Here is a 25,612-nt window from a genome sequence, read left to right as displayed (position 1 = left end):
CCTCTCTCCCACAGTCTTTCTTTTTAAAAGCCTTATCCATCCAAGTTAATAAGAGTGAAACTATTTTTATTTCTTTTCCATGAAGGCAAGCCACTCAGAATAAAACTGTTACCTTTGGTGTCTAATCTTCAATCTAATACTGTTTATTTCCAGGCAAGTACCCTTCTTTAACTCCAATGACATACTGCTTCCCCAGTACTGTGTTATTAAATTTTCAATCTAGAAAGTATATATCTAAAAAGGGGAATTAATCAAATGCTTTTGCTCAAATCTGTAACTTTCCTGTAATTCAAAACATAGCAAAAAATTTTTTTTCAGAAATTTGCCCTCAACTACAGCAGGGCAAACAGTTTTTATTTGAGATTTTGGTATCATGATGCTAGTTATGTTCCAATAAGCACATGAACCAAAAAAATCAAAACACGTGACTCTTATTCTTCACCAATAATGTAATAAAAGTGTTCAAATATGTAAAAAATGGATAAGTTTTAATCATCCATTTATTGCACATGAATTTAAAAATTCATTGCTATGTTTGGGGTACCAAGGTAACAGCTGTAAACACATGGATGAACACTGAACTGTCCCTGACTTAAGAAGTTCAAAGGATGGATATTGGAAATTGATATTCAAGTACATAAATTCAGTATAATACAAGTAATTGTTATAGTTTATAAGTTTGCTTTGAGAGTACAGAGGAATCATCTAATTCTAGAGAATCAATAAGGGAGGCACTGAAAAGCATAGCTTGTTTTCAGAATTTTTATGATAAAAGATATAAATATGGAAGGGTAGCAAGGAATAATACATAGTATAATATAATTAGATCTGAATTTTATGAGAATGATGCAGATAAAGTTAGAAAGGCAGGCCACTGATCTTGTATGCTCCACTAAGGAGTTTAGCCTTTATCTGAGAGACAATAAGGAGTAACTGAAAATGTTGGATTAAGAAATGGACATATCTGCAATTTTAAAATGGCAGCATGGAAAATGGTCTAGAGAAATATAAAATTGGAAGCTGAGACCAGTGAAGTTGTTACTGCAATAAGATTGAAAATATACAGAGTTCCTGATCTAAAGGCATTCTTAGTGTCAGTGATAATACAGAAATTGAGTGATTTTTGAGACATTTCTAATGTAGAACCAATAGAAATTAACGGCTGAGTGCAGGTCTGGGGAGTAAGACACATGTTCAGAGTTACTACAAGGTTTCTGTTTAAGTTCCTACATGGGGAGTGGGATCATTAACAAAAATCAGACTGACTGAAAAAGGAGCAGATCCATGGGATGCAAAGAGAAAATGCACTTTGCACTGAACATTCAGGTAACTACTGAAGATGCTGGCATGGATGAGAGCTTTCAGAGGGAACGCAGCATTAAAAGAGGGCCAAAGATAGATTCCCAGAGAAAACTATTCCTCCCCCCAAAGCTGATATTTAATAGGCAAGGAAGGAGAAAATAAATCTCTTTTTAACTAGAAAAGTACTACATACACATAAATATCACATATATATATTGCTAAAGACTGAGGTAATAGGGTCTGGCACTTGCTTACTTTTACAAATAAAACCACACTTCACTTGAAATTTTCCATATTTTGAAATGGCATTTAACCACTTATGAACAAAATTAGTTGAAATTGGACAACTCTGAAAAAGTCAGAATGTTTAGCTGTCACTACTATAATTCCTGAGGTATAAAAGGCTATAAAGGCAGACCAATATGATCAAGTATATCAAACTTGATCTGAAAAATCCATAGCTTTCTTGAAAGAAAAGTCAAGCAATAGAGAAGCAGTAACAATTTTCTTCAGCTAAAACCAACACATTCAACTGTAAAACTTCTAAAACACTGTCAAAGAGAAAAACACACTGCCTGGATTCAAAGAAATCCATTATTTTAAGTATGATAACCAGGTATATTCTGTTTTGATTGATATCTAAGAAGTCCTAAGAAATGTTAACATGTTGCTTTTGTAGTATTAGCCCAAATTTAACACACTAGAACAGAAACATCTACATCTAACAGAAAAATAACAGGATAATAATAACAATTCTTAATATGTTGCATGTAAATATGTTCTTTTAATGTCTAATATAACTTTATAAATAAATACCTAATAGCATTGAAGATGTATATATTATACAGCAGCAAGATAAAAAAATGTTTATTTGCAACAATAAGGTGGTCTCCAATTATGGAAGAAAAGGTTCACTTATTTTGAATTCTACCGCTATACAGCAAAATTCCATCTCTCTCAGGTTCTGAATTCCAATCCAAATCTTTAAAGTATAAATTATAGACGATTATGAATAACCATATAATACCTTTCCTAAACATGCATCCGATTCAAAGGTTAACCTAATAAACATCCTCTTTTTTTTAGCTAAGCAAAAAGATGCTAATGAATTATGCTCTAAGCAAATATTACTCACTCTAACAACAGGGTATCTATTTTTAGCTGCAGGTTTGGCTTAAAGTGAACAGCTTTTACCCTCTGATAAACTGCAGTATATACTGTAGTATATTTTCTCCAAAAACATTTTTTAGAAATGTTTAGAAAAAAATAAATGTTATAAAACAAAAAAGAAATTATCCCAAAAGTACTTTTTCTAACAAATTATTTCCCCAAAAATTATCCTAAAAATTTTAACCAAGCCTCCAAAACCAAAAGGCATATATTTATTTCATCATTAAATCCCTATTTCTCAATGAACTACAGTTAAAAACAACCAATAAATCAATAAAATTTTGGCAACATCTTATTCAAGATTGAGTATTTTTTATATAACCAAAAAGAAATTGATAAAAATTAATATTAGAATGACAAAGCCAATAAATGGGAAGTTTAATTATTTTCAGGATTAGATACTAAAAAAAAATTCCTTTTACCATAGTGGATCTTTCACTCACTAATTTATAACACAATTAATAACAACATATTAGTGAATATAATAAATTAAACCATAAGATAGACTAGAAACTGATGCCTGGTATTGACTATTAATAGTGGTATTAATTGTTCACAGTTCTTAATGGATTTAAAAGGCAAATTACTGTAAGCTCTAAATGAAAAAGCATCAAGAGAAAATGTAACTCATTGTAGCTCTGGCTTTACAATTACCCCTCTAAAAAACATTTTTTTCCCTCTTACAGTTAAATATTTTTAAAAAATACAAAGTTACAGAGTCTCAGAGAGCATACTTACCACTCATGATGAAAATCAACCTTTCCAAAACATATTGCTCAAAACAACAATCCAACAGCAAAGGGAGTTATGCTAGTCTCTAGAGGTAGAAGAACCGATGGTGTAAACACGTACACTAGAGCATGCAGCACAGAGAAAATGAAAAGGGCTTTCTTTTGTTTTAAAAAGAAAAGCCTCTAGAAGCAAAGCTTAACTGTTCAGTGCGAGAGATCACTAGTAAACATCAGATTAATGCCAAAGATGTGTATAACTAGATTTGATTTCTTTCAAGCTATTCTAGCCTCCTTCATATACCACTAGAACAACTCAAAATGGCAGGGAGAAAATGTTCGAACCAGGATGTATAAGATGTTCTCAATTATATCAGCATGAGTTGTTACCACGGCAACATTAGACCAGAATTATCGGTTCACTTGTAACCAAGGAGTAGCTTTTCTAAAGCTTTAATCAACCAAGACAAATAAAATCCCTTTTATTTTAGAGCCACATGATTTAAAAATTACAACGTATCTTAAATTTAAGCACTCATCCACCCTTTTTACATTTCAAAGATTTTTTTAAATTGCTGTTTTCTTCAAATACTCACACAATCCCATGTTGAACCTGGCAAGGAACAAACAGCAGAATGATTGCACCTAAACGTCTTTCAATTACACCAGCTCTTACTGCTAGCTGTGGACCTCACTGATATTAAAATGCTGTGTGCTGTTGCTAGTGACTATTGGCGATGAATCTTATTGCCCAGATCGCTGATAGCTTTCATTTTTCATGAGCCAGAAAGCTATACTGCAGCACAAATGTTAACCATTTAAACATTCTGTATTATGGAAAAGACAAATATAATATATATATATCTTCACTATTAAAGGAAAATTGTAAAGCAACTTATTTATAAACTTCCATTAAATTCAGCATCAGAGTTAGACGCAGCTTATGTGGTTTTCAAAAGAGGGGAGTACACAAAAAAGTTACTAAAAATTATTGCTGAAGTATAAAATCCCTTAAACAGGATTAAGATAACAGATTGTACAGCAAGGTGGATGGTATGGTTAACAACTGTTCTGATTTCCAGAGACTGAAAATTTGTACCAAAATGGTACAAAGGATCTATAGAATGGTTCCTTTTTAGGTGAACATGCCATTTTAAAAGTTGCCAGGGAGACAGGACTTCCAGTGATGACAGAATAGGTAAGTCAGCAAATCTTCTAAGAAATAATTATGAAGTTGGACAAAATTATCAAAAACAACAACTTCATGGTCCTGGACATCTAATAATCACAAACAACAATCTGAGAAGCATGTATTCCCGAGAAACTGCTAAGTGCTGCATGAGCACAGTGGGAGTCTGTGGTGTTCTTGTTTAGTGCTGCTCCTGTTCCCCCACAGCTCAGTCAGTGCAGGGTGTGGCTCCATGACAAGCAGGAGCTTTATTGCCAGAGAGGGTTGACATGATTTGAAGAAGCAGCCAAAAAAACCCATATAAGTGATACTGTCTATTAAAAAAAAAAAAAAAAGCAAACTGTAGGGAATGAACAGGGAAAGTATCCAGCTTTGCTAGTCTGAAATTGTGGCCTTAGTAGGGGTGATGAGTAGACAGATGGTCTAGCAAAAAAGTGAATATAAAAAACGTAAACGAGAGAGGCAAAGAAGGCCCAGATAAGCTCTTCATATATCACAGGTTGGCAAGGAAACTATTCCATAGGAGAGATCCAAGAGGGCCCAAAGGGAAGTTTAAGCAGATACAGACTTGAAAGTACAATAACCCAAGCTTTAAAACTCACTGCAGAAGACTTGAAGACTGCTGGAATATTGAATACGCTCTTCAACACACAAACAGTCCCATCAGCATAGACTGGATCACAGTGTTTGTGCACAACCTCTGATTAATCATTGAATACTAAGCTATGCAGACACAGTGTAATCCTTAGCACAGAAATCAGCAGCCGGACAATATGGCAGAAACAGTCCATAGATTAAAACCAAAAAAGAAAACAAAACAATATAAATAAAAACAATCCTCAAGTAAGAAAAAATAATCAGAGTGCAGAGTTGCTATGAAATATTATTTTAAAAAGTCAAAATTTTGACAAAAACATTATGTAATCCATAATGAAGGAAAAAGATAGAAAATGCCTCTGAATGGGCCCAGATATAAGATTTAGCAGACAAGACTTCAAAACAGCTATTATAAATATGTCAAAAGAATAAAAGGAAATTATATTTAAAGAATTAAAGGAAAATATGATGGCAATGACACAACAAAGAGAATTTCAATATAGAAAGAGAAACTATTTAAAATATAAAAATTATAGACTTGGAAAGTACAATAACTCAGACTTTAAAACTCACTCCTTAAGCCCAAGAGTAGGCTGAGGTCAAAAGACTCAGACTAAGTCAGAACTTGAAGATAAATCTATAGAAATCATCCAGTCTGAAGAATACAGAGAACAAAAAATATGAAAAAAAAAATGAACAGAGCCTCAGAATCCTGTAGGATATAAAGAGTATCAGCATACATGTAATAAGAAGCTTAGAAGGAGAGAGACAAAGGGCAAAGAAAACATATTTGCAGAAATAATGGTTGACAATGTCCCAATCTGATGAAAAACATTAATCTTTAATTCAAGAAGTTCAAACACTGCCAAGTATGGTAAGCACAAAGAAATTCATACAGAGACACCTCATATTCAGGTTGTTAAAAGACAAAGACAAAGAAAACACCTTGAAAGCAGCAAGATAAAATGACTAATCATATACAAGGGAAAGCAACATGATTAATGCTGACTTCTTCACAAAAATGAGAGAGGCCGGAAGGCAGTGGAATAACATATTCAAGGTGCTAAAAGAAAAAAACCTTTTTACAATTCTTTATTCAGTAACACTATCTTACAAAAACAAAGGTGAAATAAAGATATTTCCAGATAAACAACAATTGAGGATATGTGTTATTAGCAGAAATAGTTAACGGAAGTTGTCCCAGATGAAGGGAGAAGACACTGGACAATACTCAAATTGACAGGAAGAAATAGAGTACTAGAAATGGTAAATATATAGGTAAAAAACTATATAAACACATTTATCTTTCTTGTCTTAATTTCTTTAAAGATCTTACAATTGTATGAAGCAATCATTGTAACACTGCATTTCTAGGTTCATAAAAGTATAAATGCAACATGTGAAAATAATAACAAAAAGTTGGAGAAGAAATGGAGCTATACTGGATCAAAGTAACTATATTTTACTAGAATAAGTCAATACTATAGCTCCACAAAATGGAGTTATACTGCATCAAAGTAGCTATATTTTACTTGGAGAAGGAAATGGTAACCCATTCTAATATTCTTGCCGGGAGAATCCCATGGACAGAGGTGCCTGGCAGGCGACAGTCTATGGGGTCATAAGAATTGGACATGACTGAGCGACTAAGCACAGCACACAGCAATATTTTACTAGAATTAGTCATTAATACAATATTGGAGAAGAAATGGAGCTATATTGCATCAAAGTAGCTACATTTTCCTAGAATTAAGCCAATTAAGTAGATTCTGATAAGACAAAATATGTAATTTAACCCCTAAATCAACTATTAAGAAAATATCTTTTAAAACTATAGTTTAAAAATCAAAGAGGAATTAAAATGGCCTCCTACAAGTATCTGTTTTACACAAAAGAAGGAAGAGAGGAACAATAATACAAAAAGTCCTAAGACATATAGAAAACAAACAGCACAATGGAAGATGTAAACACAACCATATCAATAACTACATTAAATGTGAATGGAATAAAGAGATCAAAGGCAGAAATTATCAGATTGTATAAAAAACATATATATGCTGTCTACAATGGTCACACTTTAGATTTTAATATAAAAACAGGATGAAGGTAGGAGAGAAAAAGATATACCATATAAAGAGTAATCATAAGACAGATGGAATACCTGTATCAGTATCAGACAAAATAGACTTCAAGACAAGAAATATTACTAAGGAAAAAAAAAGAAAAGGAAATTTCATAATAAAGGGCCAATAATTCTGGGAGATTTAACAATTAAAAATGTATATGCATTGAACAAGAGTCTCCAAACTGCTAAAACAAAAATGACAGAACTGAAAGAACTGAGTAACTCAACAATTACAGCTGAAAATTTAAATATTCCTCTCAATAATTCATGGAAAAAAAAGAATCAATGGAATATAGAAAATGAATTATATAATTAAAATGACATTTATAAAACACAGCATCTAACATCAGCAGAATACATTCTTTTCAGGTAGACATGAAAATTCTCCATTTAATCATATGCTAAGCAATATAACAAATCTCAAGATAATATGATCTTTCATTATAGCAGAATTAAATTAGGAATCAACGACAGAGAGTAATTTTGCAAATACCAACACTGGATTTAAATAACAAAGAAATCTGAAAGGAAATCAGAAATACACACATATACACATACACACACACACACATACACACACACACACATATATGTATGTTTGGAATTAGAAAATATTTTGAACTGAATGGAAAAAACCTACAAGAAATCAACATGCTTAGGATATAAAGCATAGCTTAATAGGAAATTTACAACTTTAAAAAAGTATTAAAAAAAAAGAAAGGTCTCAAATCAATTTAATTTAAGCTTCCACTTTAAGAAACTTAAGAGTGAGCAAATTAAACTAAAACCAAAAAGATCACAGTAAAATTCAATGAAATGGAACATGAAAACAATAGAGAAAATGAAGAGACCATATGTCTTACTGATAAACTTTTACCTAGACTGACCAAAATAAAGATAAAACAAAACAAGACAAATACTTAATTTCCAAAGTCAGGAATGAAAAGATGACATCACTGATGCCAGAGAAATCAAAAGGATTATAAGAGGATACTATAAACAACTTCATGCAAACTATATAATTTAGACAAACTGAAAAAATTCACAGAAAGAAACAAATTACCAAAATTAACTCAAGAAGAAATAGAAAATGTAAAAATACTCAGAAACAAATAAAAACCAGTAATTAAAATTTTTCCCACAAAGAAAAGCTCGGGTCTAGATGGCTTTACTGGGGAATTCTATGAAACATTCAGAGCTATATCAACCTGACACAAACTTTTTTAGAATATAAAGGAGAATCTAACTCTTCCCAACTTATTCTATGAGACCTGATGCCAAACTAGACAAAGATCAAAAGAAAATTACAAATCAATATCCATTACAGTACAAAAATCTTTATCATAAACTTAGCAAACCTAATTCAGCAGTATATAAACAAGACTATACACCAGGACCATATAGGATTTATCCCAGGAAGACAAAGTTGTTTCAATACTGAAAATTAATTAATGGAATAGAATAAAAGACAAAACTACATAACATCTCAATGTATATAGCAGAATCATTCCACAAAATCCAATATCTGTGATAAAACCTCTCAACAAACTGTGACTAGAAGGGAATTTCCTCAAGCTGATAAAGGGTGAGTGTGGGGGTGAGGTGGGGAGGGGAACCCTATGGCTTAGATTATATATAAAGAAAGATAAATGTGAAAGATGGACTGTTTTTCCTAAGAACGGGAATAAAGCAAAGATGTCTGAACTCACCACTTCTATGCAACTTTGTACTAAAGGTTCTAGCCAGTACAACAAGGTAAGAAAAAGATATTTTAAAAAGTTATTAAAGAAAAAAGGTACTGCTACTGCTAAGCCGCTTCAGTCGTGTCCGAATCTGTGCAACCCCAGAGACGGCAGCCTACCAGGCTCCCCCGTCCCTGGGATTCTCCAGGCAAGAACACTGAAGTGGGTTGCCATTTCTTTCTCCAGTGCATGAAAGTGAAAAGTGAAAGTGAAGTCGCTCAGTCGTGTCCGACTCTTCGCGACCCCATGGACTGCAGCCCACCAGGGTCCTCTGCCCATGGGATTTTCCAGGCAAGAGTACTGGAATGGGGTGCTATTGCCTTCTCCAAAAAGAAAAAAAAAGATACTAAAGGTATACAAATAGACAAGAAAGAAAACTGTCTTTTCTGTGGATAACATGATTCTATATGTATAAAATTCTTTAGAGTCTATAAAGAACTAATAAATAAGGTAATCAATATCACAGGATATAATATATAAAAATCAATAGCATTTTAATATACTAGGAACAAATAATCCAAAAATGAAATTAAAAGAACAGCTCCATTCACAATGGTATTAACAGAAAAAAACTATTCAGGAATCCACTTTAACATGACTTGTTCACTAAAAAAAAAAAAATTAAAAAGAAAACATTTCACAGAAATTAAAGAACTTCTAAATAAATAGAGAGCTATTTCATTTTCATGGGTTGTAAGATTCAGTATTTTTAAGAGCGGATTCTCCACAAATTAATCCACAGATTGAATGAAATGTCTATGAAAATCCTAGCAGGTCTTTAGAAACTGACAGGCTGCCATTAAAATTTATATGCAAACGTAAAGGACCCAGAACAGCCAAAAAATTTTGGAAAAACAAAGCTTGAGGACCTACACTTGATTCCAAAACATTCTTTAAAGTTACAGTAACCAAGACAGTGATATCAGCATAGCACAGATATATATTGATCACTTGGAAAACATTGAAAATTCAAAAGTGAATCCCTCCATTTATGGTCAATTGACTTTTGATAAAAGGTACCAAGAAGACTAATGGAGAAAAAAGTCTTTTCAACAAATGGTGCAGTAAAAATTGGATATCTATATGAGTAAAAAAAAAAGAAAAATAAAACAAAACCCCAAACTCCACTCCATAGCTCACATCATAAACAAAACAACTCAAAAAATGAATTTCCAAATGAAAACATAGAAAAAATATCTCTATTACCTTGGGCTAGATAAAGATTTCTTAATATTTGGTACCAACAGTACCATCAAGAGAAAAATTATAAGCTGGACTTCATTAAAATTACAAACTTTTGCTCTTGAAAGATATCTTTTAAGAAGATAAGACAAGGGGATTTCCCTGATGGGCCAGTGGTTAAGAATCTGCCTTGCCATTGAAACATGTATACTATCATGTAAGAATCGAATTGCCAGTCTATGTCCGATGCAGGATACAGCATGCTTGGGGATGGTGCACGGGATGACCCAGAGGGATGTTATGGGGAGGGAGGTGGGAGGGGGGTTCATGTTTGGGAACGCATGTACACCCGTGGTGGATTCATGTCAATGTATGGCAAAACCAATACAGTATTGTAAAGTAAAATAAAGTAAAAATAAAAATTTAAAAAAATAAAATATAAAAATAAAATAAAAAAATAGACAGGAAATTAAAATATGGTGGCAGAAAGTTTAAAAATTAATAAAAATATTTGAAGATAAAAAAAAAAAAAGAATCTGCCTTGCAATGCAGGGGATGTGGATTCAATCCCTGGTCAGGGAACTGCGCCCCACATGCCTCAGAGCAGCTAAGCATGTACACCACAACTAGAGTCTATATACCACAACAGAAGATCCTGTGTGCCACAACTAAGAATCCAGCAGCCAAATAGATAAGCAAATATTCTTTTAAAAAAAAGAAGTTAAGACATGCCACAAGTGAGGAGAAAATAATTGCAAATTATCTATTTGGCAAACAACTTGTGTTCAGAATTTATAAAGAACTTTAAAGAGTTGAAATAGGGAAAAACACCCTCAATTGGGCAACAGATTTGAAAAATGAATTTCCAAAGTAGATACACCAATCATTTATAAGAACATGAAAAAATGCTCATTATCATGAGTCATTAGAAAAATACAAACTGAAACCATAATTAACTGCTAATTCACACACAACAGAATGGCTGAAATAAAAATGACTGATAATACCAAGTGTTTTAAATAATAATGTGAAGAAACTGTAACCCTCCTAACATTATTGATGGGAATATAAAATATTAAGCTTCTTAGAAAAATAATTCAGAATTTTCTTAAAAAGATAAACATAAACTTACCATATAACCCAGTAATGCTTCTAGATATCAACACAAGAGGAATGAAAGCATATGTCCACCCAGTCTTGCATGCAGATAGATACAGCAACACTATCCAAATAAACCCTAAACTAAAAACAATCCTAATGTTCATCAGTTGCTGAACAGATAAACAGAAATGTTTTATCCACACAACACAGTATCATAAATAAAAAGGAACCAACTATTGATATATTCCATAACATGGACAAACCTCAAAAGCATTATAAGTTCAAGAAACCAGAAACAATAGATTATATATACTGTCTAATTCCATTTTTATAAAAGTCAGAAAAGGAAATCCATGAAAGTGAAAGTCGCACAGTTGTGTCTGACTCTTTGGGACCCTATGGACTATATAGCCCATGGAATTCTCCAGGCCAGAATACTGGAGTGGATAGCCTTTCCCTTCTCCAGGGGATCTTCCAAACCAGGGGTCAAACCCTCGTCTCTCGCATTGCAGGCAGATTCCTTGCCAGCTGAGCCACAAGGAAAGCCCAAGAATACTGGAGCGGGTAGCCTATCCCTTCTCCAGCAGATCTTCCCAGGAACTGAACTGGGGTCTCCTGCATTGCAGGTGGATTCTTTACCAACTGAGTTATGAGGGAAGCCCATGATCAGCGTTTGTCTGAGGCTGAGGTGAAAGTGCAACTGATTGCAACAGAGTACAAAAGAACTGTTGGCAGTTCTGAAAATGTTCTAAAGCTATTGTAATGATGGCTGCACAACTGTGTAAGTTTACTCATAAACTCTTATAATGAGTGAGTCTTACGGCATGTAAATTATATTTCTTTTTTTTTTTTTTTAAAGTTGTCAAGTGCTTCTGTACCTAAGTAGAGACAGCCTGAAGCAGATCTACTTTGCTGTGGGAAGAATCTCTTCAGTGGAGAATTTATTTATATAAATTTAAGGCTGGTTGGCATCCATTACCTTGGGAGAATGACCTTTGGAGCTTTGTAAAGGCTATTCCTCTCAATACACTATGGTAAAGATAGCTAAGGAAAGGGAAGGAAGCTAAATAGATCTGCATTAAAAACAGAACAGGAATTTGAAAAGGAGGGTTTAAAACCCAGACCCCATTTTTCCTAAGGTTCAGAATTACCAGAAATTCTTCCATCAACTTTAGTGATAGTATCTGTGGCCCATGAGTAAGAAGGCACACTAAAAAAGCTTTATCAAAGAAGAAAGGAGTATCTGGTGATTTACGGTGACATTATGGGCCCTGTAGGCCACATTCAAGTGCCTATGGAGGACAGGAAGGTAAAACAACACAAGTAGTGAAACAGTGAAGGCTAGAGCAAGTAAGACAGCATATATCCTGACTCAAGAGAACAGTTTTCAGCACTGCCCATTTGTTCTCATATGGGAACGAGAGGCACTGAAATCAGTTTTTCAAATGATTCAAGAATATGAAAGTCCAGGTATTAATCTAAAATATCTTATTTTAAAATCAGCATTTTATATTTATATAAAAAATGGTGTCATATTCAATTATTTTAAAATGCCATGAGGACTAAACAAACAAATCTGTGAGCTACATCTGGGTCAGACAACCAGTTTGGTATCCCTGGAAAGATGTTCAAGAAAGGAAGGCCGACTTTAGTACATGTAGGGATGAGTCAAAAGCACCTTCTCACACATTCAACCTGGCACGAAGCCAGGATGACTAAGCATGTAAGTATAAATTAAAGTATATAAAATTAAATAAGTATAAAGTATACCCAGAAACTAAATCTGGGTATAAGCCTTGAATGAGTATAACACTGTAAGGGGGGCGGGGGGGGGGCGGGAGTTGATCCTCCCATTAAGAATCAGTGTCTCAAATGGATGGCTAATAAACACATGAAAAGATCCTCATATCGCTCATTATTAGAGAAATGCAAATCAAAACTACAATAAGATACTAATTCACACCAGTCAGAATGGCCATCATCAACATATCTACAAACAATAAATGCTGGAGAGGATGCAAAGAAAAGGAACCCTCTTGCACTGTTCTTGGGAATTTAAATTGATATAGCCACTATGGAAGACAGTATGGAGATTCTTTTACAAAATAGGAATAAAATTACCACATGACCCAATAATCCCACTACTGGGCACATATTCTGAGAAAACCATAATTGAAAAAGACACATGTCCTCCAATGTTCATTGCAGCACTATTTACAATATCTAGGTCATGGAAGCAACCTAGATGTCCATCAACAGATGAATGGATAAAGAAGCCGTGATACATACATACAATGGAATATTACTCACTCATAGAAAGGAATGCATTTGAGTCAGTGCTAATGAGGTAGATGAATCTAGAGCCTATTATACAGAGTGAAGTAAGTCAGAAAGAGAAAAACAAATATTGTATATTAACACATATATATGGAATCCAGAAAGATGGTATTGATGAACCTATTTGCAGGGCAGCTATGGAGATACAAACATAGAGAACAGACTTCTGGAACCAGGGGGTGGGGTGGGGAAGAAGAGATAAATGGAGAAAGTGGCATGGAAACATACACACTACCTTTCTGTATGACTCAGGGAAATCAAACTGGGGCTCTATGACAGCCTAGAGGGGTGGGATGGAATGGGAAGTGGGAAGGAGGTTCAAGAGGAAGGGGACATATGTATACCTATGGGTGATTCATGTTGATGTATGGCAGAAACCAACATAATATTGTAAAGCAATTATCCTTCAATGAAAAATGCATACAGTAAAAAAACAGAAAAATCAGTGTCTCATTAACTATACTCCAATAAAATTTAAAAAATTTAAAAGGAATGAGTATAAGGATTTCTTAATGATTATAGTAAAATAACAATAAAACTTAAAATATTAAAAAAAGAATCAGTGTCTCCATAAAGAGACATCATCCCATTGAGAATTCTCTCTATAAGTATCAGGGCATCGCATCAAAAGCAAGGATATGTCAAATTCTTGGGACCAGTTTAAACCATGAAATATGCAGCAGTGGCAAAATCAATAGCAGCCAAAAATGAGATTACTAGCTTATATAGTAATCAAAATACCCATCTCTTTCTTCATCCAACCTTTGGAAAGATTAGTCTCTCTGGAATGAGTAAACTCTCAGAAGTTTAGCCATACTTGAAGGGGGCTGGAAGAAGATCCTAAAAAGAGCCATTTAGAAGTTCTGCTAATGTGAGGGGATGAGTACAGTGATTAATTTGCATATTTCAAAGATGAGACCTAATTTGTATCCTAAGTAGGCTACACTCATTATACAACCATAACCAGACCCCAGTGCTAAAAGCAGCCATTTTTTAGGACTTGCAAGTAATACCCACTCCCTGAGAAAATGCATTATTCTTCTAGTTTCAAATAATTAGCTCTTTCTGGATGACATTTTATTTTCAAAGTTCTCTGACCAGCCTGTTAGTATTCTGGTCTTCATAATATGCATTATGTCTCTGCAACTAAAAGAAAAACTCAGACAGAAATCTTTGCTATAGGACCCAAACACCATTTTTCTTATAAACTTACAGAAAGATTTTACAGAACAGTTATCAAGAATATGGGCCCTGGATTCAGACTGTCTGGGTTCAGATTTTATCTTGTTAGTTATGTTACCTTGAGAAAACTACTTTACCTCAATGTGTTTCAGTCTCTTCATCTGTAAGATGTTAATAATAATAGAATCTATTTTATTGGGTTTTTAAAAAGCATTACATAAACTAATATATGCAATGTGCTTAGAATGATGCCTGACAGTAAATAAATGTTGCATGTGATAATGTATATGACAGTATTCTACCCTGGAAATGTGGGAGTGGAGTGGTATAAATCACTGCTATTTTGCACAATCAGAACCAGAAAATAAACTGTATAATACGAATGAATCTCCAACCCAAGCAGATTATCATATGTTGACTACCAAAGATAATGCCCTATGCAACAACTAAAACATGTCTCTCAGACCATTTGCTACTAATAATTGACCAATTTTGAAAAGGGGGAAAATTTTTGATAAACACTAACATAAAAAAGAAAATAAAGCACACCATGTACCAGAAAATTATACTACAGAATTTAAACATGTCTCTGAATACTGAAAAAAATTTTTTTGTCATTTAGCATTAAAATTTTCAATTGAAAGATTATTGTTTTACAGAATTTTGTGGTTTTCTGTCATACATCAACAAGAATGAGCCATAGGTACACTCATGTCCCCTCCCTCCTGAACCTCTCTCCCATCTCCCTCTTCATCCCAACCTTCAGCCTGTCACAGAGTCCCTGTTTGAGTTCCCTAAGTCATACAGCAAATTCCCACGGGCTATCTATTTTACATATAGTATTGTAAATTTCCATGTTACTCTCTCCACATATCTCCTGTTCTCCCTCCTCCCCTACCCTTATGTCCATGGTCTGTTCTCTATGTTTCTCCACTGTTGCCCTGAAAATAAGTTCATTAGTACCATCTTTCTAGAGTCCATATATATGTCAGTAAACTTCACTCTGTGTAATAGGCTCTAGGTTCATCCACCTCGTTAGAACTGACTCAGATGTATTCCTTTTTACGGCTGAGTAGTACTTCACTGCGGAGAAGGCAATGGCACCCCATTCCAGTACTCTTGCCTGGAAAATCCCATGGACAGAGGAGCCTAGTAGGCTGCAGTCCATGGGGTTGCTGGGAGTTGGACACGTCTGAGTGACTTCACTTTCATTTTTCACTTTCATGCATTGGAGAAGGAAATGGCAACCCACTCCAGTGTTCTTGCCTGGAGAATTCCAGGGATGGGGAAGCCTGGTGGGCTGCCGTCTATGGGGTCGCACAGAGTCGGACATGACTGAAGCGACTTAACAGCAGCAGCAGCAGCACTTCATTGTGTATATGTACCACAGCTTTTTTATCCATTCATCTGTCAACAGACATCTAGGTTGCTTCCCTGTTCTAGCTGTTGTAAATAGTGCTTCAGTGAACACGGGGGTACCTGTGTCTTTTTCAATTTTGGCTTCCTCAGGTTATAAGCCTAGAAGTGGGATTGCTGGGTCATATGGCGGTTTTACTCCTAGCTTTTAACGGAATCTCTATACCTTCTTCCATAGTGGCTGTTTCAGTTTACATTCACACCAGAAATGCAAGAATGTTCCCTTTTCTTTGCATCCTCTCTAGCATTTATTGTTTATAGATTTTTTGATGATGGCCATTCTGACTGGTGAGAGATGGTATCTCATTGTAGTTTTGATTTGCATTTCTGTAATAATGAGTGATGCTGAGCATCTTTTCATGTGCTTGTTGGCCATCTACAGGTCGTCTTTGGAGAAATGTCTCTTCAGGTCCCTTTCCCACTGTTTGATTGGGTTGTTTGCTTTTCTGATATTGAGTTGTATGAGCTGCTTGTATATTTTGGAAATTAATTCTTTGTCAGTTGTTTCCTTTGCTATTACTTTCTCCCATCTCAATGAGGGCTGTCTTTTCACCTTGTTTGTAGTTTCCTTTGCTTTGCAAAAGCTTTTAAGTTTAATTAGGTCCCACTTGTTTATTTTTGTTTTTATTTCCATTACTCTAGGAGGTGGGTCATAGAAGATCTTGCTTTATGTCATCGAGTGTTCTACCTATGTTTTCCTCTAAGAGTTTTATAGTTTCTGGTCGAACATGTAGGTCTTTAATCCATTTTGAGTTTATCTTTGTATGTGATGTTAGGTAGTGTTCTAATTTCATTCTTTTGTACATAGCTGTCCAGTTTTCCCAGCACCCTTACTGAAGATACTGTCTTTGCCTCATTGCATATTCTTGTCTCCTTTGTCAAAAATAAGATATCCATAAGTGCATGGGTTTATCTCTGGGTTCTCTATCTTGTTCCATTGGTCTATATTTCTGTTTTTGTGCCAGTACCATACCGTCTTAATGACTAGAGCTTTGTAGTATAGTCTGAAGTCAGGAAAGTTGATTCCTCCAGCTCCATTCTTCTTTCTCAAGACTGCTTTGGCTATTCAGGGTCTTTTGTGTTTCCCTGTGAACTGTGAAATTTTTTGTTCTAGTTCTGTGAAAAATGCCATTGGTAATTTGATAGGGATCACATTGAGTCTGTAGACTGCATTTGGTAGTGTAGTCATCTTCACAATGTTGACTCTTCCTACACAGGAACATGGAATATCTCTCCATCTGTTCATGTCATCTTTGATTTCTTTCATCAGTATCTTATAATTTTTCTGTATACAGGTCTTTTGTCTCCTTAGGTAGATTTATGCCTAGGTATTTTATTCTTTTTGTTGCAATGGTGAATGGGATTGATTCCTTAATTTCTCTTTCTGATTTTTCATTGTTAGTATATAGGAATGCAAGTGATTTCTGTGTATTAAGCTTGTATCCTGCAACTTTGCTGAATTCACTGATTAGCTCTAGTAATTTTCTGATAGTTTCTGTTGGGTTTCTATTTACAGTATCATGTCATCTGCAAACAGTGAGAGTTTTACTTCTTCTTTTCTGATATGGACTCCTTTTATTTCCTTTTCTTCTCTAATTGCCATAGCTAGGACTTCCAAAACTATGTTGAATAATAGTGGTGAGACTGGACACCCTTGTCTTGTTCCTGATCTCAGAGGGAATGCTTTGTTTTTCACCATTGAGAACAATGTGCTGTGGGCTTTTCATATATGGCCTTACTATGTTGAAGTAGGTTCCTTCTACGCCCATTTTTTGAAGCGTTTTTATCATAAATGGATGCTGAATTTTGTTGAAGGCCTTTCCTGCATCTATTGAGATGATCATATGTTTTTTATCTTTGAATTTGCTAATATGGTGTATCACATTGATTGATTTGCATACATTGAAGAATCCTTGCATCCCTGGAATAAACCTGACTTGATCATGGTGTATGAGCTTTTTAATGTGTCGCTGAATTCTGCTTGCTAGAATTTTGTTGAGGATTTTTGCATCTATGTTCATCAGTGATACTGGCCTGTAGTTTTCTTTTTTTGTGTTGTCTTTGTCTGGTTTGGTATCAGGGTGATAGTGGCCTCATAGAATGAGTCTGGAGATGTTCCTTCCTCTGCAATTTTTTGGAACAGTTTCAGAAAAATAGGCATTAACTCTTCTCTCAATGTTTGATAGAATTCCCCTGGGAAGCCATCTGGCCCTGGGCTTTTGTTTTGGGGAGATTTTTGATCACTGTTTCGATTTCAGTGTTTGTAACTGGGTTGTTCATAATTTCTATTTCCTTCCCAGTTCAGTCTTGGGAGGCTGACCTATTTTAAGAATCTGTCCGTTTCCTCTAGATTGTCCTCTAGGTTGTCTCATATTTTCTTATGGTCCGTTGTACTTCTGTGTTTTCTTTTGTAACCTCTCCTTTTTTATTTCTAATTTTGTTGATCTTTCTCCTTTTTTTTCTTGATAAGTCTGACTAGTGGTTTGTCAATTTTGTTTATCTTTTCAAGAAACAGCTTTTAGTTTTATTAATCTTTTCTATCTGTTAATTTTAGGTATTCATTTTTTTTCATTTATTTCTGCTCTAATCTTTATGATTTCTTTCCTTCTGCGGACTTTGGGATTTTTTTGTTCTTCTTTTTCCAGCTGCTTTAGATGTAGAGTTAGGTTGTCTATTCAATGCTTTTCTTGTTTCTTAATGAATTACTGTATTGTTATAAACTTCCCTCTTAGAACTGCTTTTCCTGAATCCCATAAGTTTTGGGTCATCGTGTTTTCATTGTCATTTGTTTCTAGGAATCTTTTGATTTCCTTTCTTATTTCTTCAGTAACCTTTAGTAATGTACTGTTTAATCTCCATGAGTTTGTATTTTTTGCAGTTTTCTTTTTTTTTTTTTTTTCATGCAGTTGATATCTAGTCTCACAGCATTGTGGTCAGAGAAGATATATGATACAATTTCAATTTTCTTAAATTTATTGAGGCTTGATTTGTGGCCCAAGATGCAGTCTCTCCTGGAGAATATTCCATGTGCACTTCAGAAGAAAGTGTATTCTTCTGCATTTGGATGGAAAGTCTTGAAGATATCCATTAGGTCCATATGGTCTAATGTTTCATTTAAGGTTTCTGTTTCCTTATTGATTCTTTGTTTTGATGGTCTGTCCAATGGTGTAAGTGGGGTGTTAAAGTCCACTACTATTGTGTTACTGTCAATTTCCCCTCTTATGCCTGTTAGTGTTTCCCTTATGTATTGAGGTGCTATATTAGGTGCATAAATATTTACAATCGTTATGTCTTCTTCTTGGACTGATCATTATGTACTGTCCTTCTTTGTCTCTTATAATATTCTTTATTTTAAAGTCTATTTGTCTGAAATAAGGATTGTCACTCCAGCTTTCTTTTGCTTTCCATTTGCATATAATATCTTTTCCAACCTTTTACTTTCAGTCTGTATGTGTCTCTAGTTCTGAAGTGCGTCTCCAGTGGGCAGTATATAGGTATATGTGTGTGTGTGTGTGTATATATATACACATATGGGTCTTATTTTTGTATCCATTCAGTCAGTCTGTATCTTTGGTTGGTGCATTTAATTGGTTTACATTTAAGATAATTATTGATATATATGTTACTATTGGCATTTTCTCAATTGTTTTGGGTTTGCTTTTGCAGTTCTTTCCTTTCTCTTGTGTTTACTGGCTATGTAAGTCCCTTTAGTATAGGCTGCAAGGCTGGTTTGGTGGTACTGAGTTTTCTTAACTTTTGCTTATCTGTAAAGCTTTTGATTTCTCCATCAATTTTGAATGAGATCTTTGCCAGGTATAGTAATCTTGGTGGTAGATTTTTCTCTTTCAGTACTTTAAATATATCTTGCCATTCCCTTCTGGCCTGCAGAGTTTCTGCTGAAAGGTCCACTGTTAATTGTATGGGTTTTCTGTTGCTTTTCCTTTGCTGCTTTTAATAATCTCTCTTTGCATTTAGCACTTTTTTTCAATAAACTTCAAACTTTTTATTTTGTATTGGGATGCAACCAATTTGAAACAAATTTAATTCTGAAAGAATACAGTACATGTGTATCTGGGACAGAATTTAATACAAAAGTCTTAAAATGATTATAACAGTTCTCTACATTTGTTCTATAAAATATAAATATAATGATATGCACAAAGATTTAGCTACAAAGATGTTTATCACAACAGTTTTTTATAAAACAGCAAAAAATTAAAAAGTCTAGATGGCTAGTGATGGTTTAAATTGTGGTATATCCTTAAGACTGAATACAAAAAAGCCATTTGTGCTGTAGAACAATCTCTATGATAAGGCAAAATGTTATGACATATTATATCGAGAGATTCTAATTTACAGTGGAAATTTGTGTACCTATGCATAAAACAGATATACATAGAACAAGATTATCTTTTGGTGGGATTGCATGTGATTTTTTTACTTTGTTCTTTTCTACAGTTTGCTAATTTTCTCCAATGAAGGCATAATATTTGTAATCAGATTACAATGTTATTAGGGGAAAAGTGTTTCTCAAACTTTAATGTGCATATCAATCAGCTGGATAATCTTGTTAAAGTTCAGATTCTGACTCACTAGATCTAGATCTGGGCCTGATTTTTAACAGGCTCCTGGGTGATGCTAATGCTACTAAACTGGGATGAAACTTGAGAAAGACACTATATAATATTATATACTCAGTCTTCTTTCTCTAACCATGTAGATTACAAAGTTCACAATAGAACAAACTTTTAGAGAAAGCTTGTTACTGTAAGACTATAGTGATATTAAATGTTGGTCTAATAAACAATTCAACATTAACTGAGAAATATGCTGGCAATACAAAAATCAAATAGGGGAGAGAGGTAACTTGAGGACTAATGTAATATAATTTTAATACTATATAATAAAGCATAACAGAAGTGAGTATAGATGTTATAGAACACAGGAAGAGATCATGAATTCTAAAAAGGATAAAAGTCAGAGGAACAGAATGCTTCAGTGATTTTGTTACAGAGATAGTATGTGAGCAGAGGCTTAAAGTAGGATATATCCCCACCACTGGCAGTAGTAGGAAATTCCAAGTAGAAGAAACACCTTACATTGTTGTTATAATGGATTTCATTGTCTGACTACTCATTATCATGTTCACATAGTGGCCAAAAGTGTTAGTTCTGCATAGCTAATTACTAAGAGAAATGCAAAAATCAAAACCACACAAAGCTATCACCTCATGCCTCACAGAATGGCTATCAACCAAAATGTACAAATAACAAATGTTGGAGAAGATATGGAGAAAAGGAAAGTCTCATAAACTGTTGATGGGCATGTAAATTGGTGCAGCCACTAGGGGGAACAGTAATTACCATATGATCCAGCAATTCCACTCTAGGATACATGTATCCAAAAAAAAAAAAAGAAAACAATAATTCAAAAAGATACATGCACCCTAACCTTCATAGCAGCACTATTTACAATCGCCAAGACATGGAAGCAACCCAAATGTCCATCAATAGACAACTGGAAGGTATGGTATATAGATGTGTGTATATATGTGTGTGTATGTGTGTGTATATATATGTAGGTGTAGATATGTATATAAATATATATATATACACATACATAATATTCAGCTACTAAAAATAATGAAATACTGCCATTTTCAGTAACGTGGATGGCCCTAGATAATATTATGCTTAGTGAAATAAGTTAGAGAAAGACAAATATGACTCACAGACAGAAACAGACTCACAGACATAGAAAACCAACTCACAGACATTGAAAATAAACTTGTGGTTACCAAAGTAGAGAGGGAAAGGGTGGGGCACAAATTAATGGTATGAGATTAACATATGCAAATTACTACATATAAAGTACAGAAGCAACAAGGATTTAATGTACAGCACAGGGAATTATCCCCATTATCTTGATAATGGAATAGAATCTGCAAAAAGCTAAAGCAGTTATAATAGACCAGTTTAGGCAGTTTTAACTTTCCAAAGTTTATACAGTCTTTAAGGCAGTTTACTCCCACGCTTTAGTGCAGAGGTCTCCAACCTCCAGGATCTAATGCATGATGATTTGAGGTAGAGCTGATGTAATAATAATAGAACTAAAGTACACAGTCAGTGTAATGGACTTCAATCATCCTTCCCCCAGTCTGTGGAAAAACTGTCTTCCCTGGTGCCTAAAAGGTTGGAGACAGCTGCTTTAGTGTACTATATCTGTATCTTTGTAACTTCTAGGCTAAAAGACCTCCCACATTATCTCTTTATCTACTTTTTTCATCTGCAATATTCCACTACTTCTTGGTAGTAATTAATTTTTTGAGGATTTACAATATTATAGCCTGAAAACTAGGCTGTGGGAAAACTAATATTGAATTATTACCCTCAAAAACAAGACAAGAAAGAGCAAACATAGAGACAACATAGTAGTCAAGGAACAAGGAAATAGCAGCTTAAAAATGTATAAGTAACTTTCTGTGGGAGTTTAGCACTAAAGAAGAAATTAGCATTAAGAAGAAGATGGAGGCTTCAAGTATATGGAAGAATGAATTTTGAGACTCAGAGGAGGAAAAGGTGACAGCAGCCATGAAATGAAAAGACACTTACTCCTTGGAAGGAGAGTTAGACAACCTAGACAGCATATTATGAAGCAGAGACATTACTTTGCCAACAAAGGTCTGTCTAGTCAAGGCTATGGCTTTTCCAGTAGTCATGTATGGATGTGAGAGTTGGACTGTGAAGAAGGCTGAGCACTGAAGAATTGATGCTTTTGAAGTTGGAGAAGACTCTTGAGAGTCCCTTGGACTGCAAGGAAATCCAACCAGTCCATCCTAAAGGAGATCAGTCCTGAATGTTCACTGGAAGGACTGATGTTGAAGCTGAAACTCCAATACTTTGGCCACCTGATGCAAAGAGCTGACTCATTTGAAAAGACCCTGATGCTGGGAAAGATTGCGGGCAGGAGGAGATGGGGATGACAGAGGATGAGATGGCTGGATGGTTATCACCAACTCTATGGACATGAATTTGGGTAAACTCTGGGAGTTGGTGGACAGGGAGGCCTGGCATGCTATGGTTCATGGGGTCACAAAGAGTTGGACATGACTGAGCAACTGAACTGAACTGAGCTCTGATTCTATCTGAAAAACATCCATATACAAAATTTCTCATTTGTTCAATACAGTATTTTTATCTAAACTTCACTAATATGGATATGTATATTGTATATATACAGGAATATATATATTCACAGGAAAGAATAGGTAAAGTATTTGATGGTATTCATCTATTCAGCGCTTAAACTGTTGCAATTAGACATAAAATATATAAAGTCCAACATTTAAAACGTGCAAAACTTCCATCAAGTTCAGCACTGTATAACTCAACGTAGTGTTTATGATCAAAGAAAGATTTAGAAGCTAACCATAACAAATTTGCTAGAAAGAAAACTCAGTGGAATGTCAATATTCCCTTTCATTCTGAGTCATAATAAAAAGAATTCCTTCATGTTTTTGTTTTGAACTTCATGTACTTATATGTTCATGGAATCAGCTGTTAAATATTTATGTTATCAAACAGGAATTCCTGTTACTTTAGTAGTAAAAGATAAAACACATTTAAGACACCTGGAAACCACTACACGGCCTTTATTTTTTGTTTCTTCTTAAATTTAATGTCACTGAAGAATAAAGAAACTTGTATTAAACTTGTTACATTTCATATATGCCTAAACTGATCATTATAATCTTTACTCAATAGTTCAGAAACCTAATTTTCAATAAAATTAAATGTAGTTTCTGTGCTTATTTTATTTCCTAAATAGAACTTTTGAAACAAGCATACTCAGAGAGCTTATCAGCAGGAGATATTACATTCTTTCTTATCAAACAAATCATGCAAGTAAATTGTCCTAAGTAGCATGAAGAATGTAGTTTGCATGAAAACTTCATACTGTCAAAGTGCCTTCCATAACTCACACTATAAATGAATAAAAATTTGTGTTTCCACCACAAAAAATAAACCTTGGAATTTTGAAACAAACGGATTCCTCTGTTTCTGTTGTATCCTTACTTTCTCCTCTATATCAAAACATTTCATAATAGGAAACCAGAACTCCATACTCATCACTACATATATACAATTATTTTGTCTGTGATATTCTGGGATATGAAATAGAAAGTGAAAGAATGCTTGATTAATGAACATTCAGTCACTCTTTAACTATGTCTTATATCACATCTATTATTTGAATGGCTACAAAGTTTGTACTTAATTTCACTGTGCACTATGATCCTATTAACTTATTTTGTGACATCACAATAAAGAAATATGTTAACAGCATTTTATTTGTTTCTCCAAAAGAAATCATAGTTCCTGATATTACCTTTAGTTGCTAGATTTTAAAATGCATCTCAGAAAATGTTATAAGCCCCACACTTTTTTTAAATGTTGAGGGTACAGCTCAAACACAACTTTTCATTATTAAAAGCCCATGACATTCATTATTTGTGATACATTTACTATGTGATACTCTCTATTTGTAGAAATAGGGGCTAATGTACTAATCCAGTGCTATCCTCATTCCTTATTGAATGTTTAATTAAAAGATTCCTGAAATACATAAAAATGATTCCCAAAAGGCCTTAGAAGACTGAAATTTAACAGAATAGGGCAAGGAGAATGAACAGCAAACTTTTGTTGCTTGGTAAATGTTAATAATGTACTCCTATGTCAATATTCAACAGTTCATTACCTTGAAGATATTTGCGATTTCTCATCTATCAACTTGTTACATAGTAAGGATTAATTATAAATAATCAAAATCTCTAGAAAGAAAAAAAAAGTACAAATACATGTTTTTTACTTTCTCCCTAATATAACTTAAAGGTAAAAAAAATTCTGATGTGATTAAAAGAAATTCAAATAAGCTTCCGAGCAACTATGAAGCTACTATATAAACAAAGGTATCGATTCTGCAAGCCATTCTTGTTCTGTTGTTGCCTTTTTTGCTGAGTTTTTCTCCTTAACTGCTATGGAGTATATAAACAGAAAGAAGCCAAACCTAGTGCTATTTGGTGATCAAACACACTAAAAAGTACCAAGAGTAATTCTATTGTTCCTTTAATCAGAGTGACAAAAATACTTTGAGGAAGGTTCAAGGTGAGATGTGGAATGGCAGGCACTGATATTGTTTATAATTGAAATGTATCCTTTAAAAATTGCATGTCACAAAAAAATCATTACGTATCACCATTCCAGCCAAGCAGTAAGTCCAAACATTTTACCATGTCTGGAAAGAATGTGATGCATGCATAAACAAGTACCCTCCACTATAAGAAATCTTCTGATATTTTTAATATTATAAATGTAAGATTTCACATAGAACACATAGAATAATCATAGTATGCTTCCATATTATAAATCCTGCTTGTTAAACTAAAGTAACTTTTACACATGCATTTAAAAATAAAATATGGCAAACATAATAAAAATTTAATTATAAATTCAAGAGTTCTTTTACCCCCTTTTGAATTTTA

The 25,612-nt window shown here is 34.1% G+C and overlaps 1 protein-coding gene across 3 annotated transcripts in view; it reads right to left on the bottom strand.

Moving 5' to 3' along the window:
• Nucleotides 1-25,612, bottom strand: part of PRKACB (protein kinase cAMP-activated catalytic subunit beta) — a 145,879-nt gene that overhangs the window by 60,257 nt on the left and 60,010 nt on the right. The window lies entirely within an intron of this gene.

This window comes from Ovis canadensis, chromosome 1, assembly GCF_042477335.2.
Source record: "Ovis canadensis isolate MfBH-ARS-UI-01 breed Bighorn chromosome 1, ARS-UI_OviCan_v2, whole genome shotgun sequence".
NCBI classification, from domain to species: domain Eukaryota; kingdom Metazoa; phylum Chordata; class Mammalia; order Artiodactyla; family Bovidae; genus Ovis; species Ovis canadensis.
This window is presented reverse-complemented; position numbering and strand designations above follow the sequence as displayed.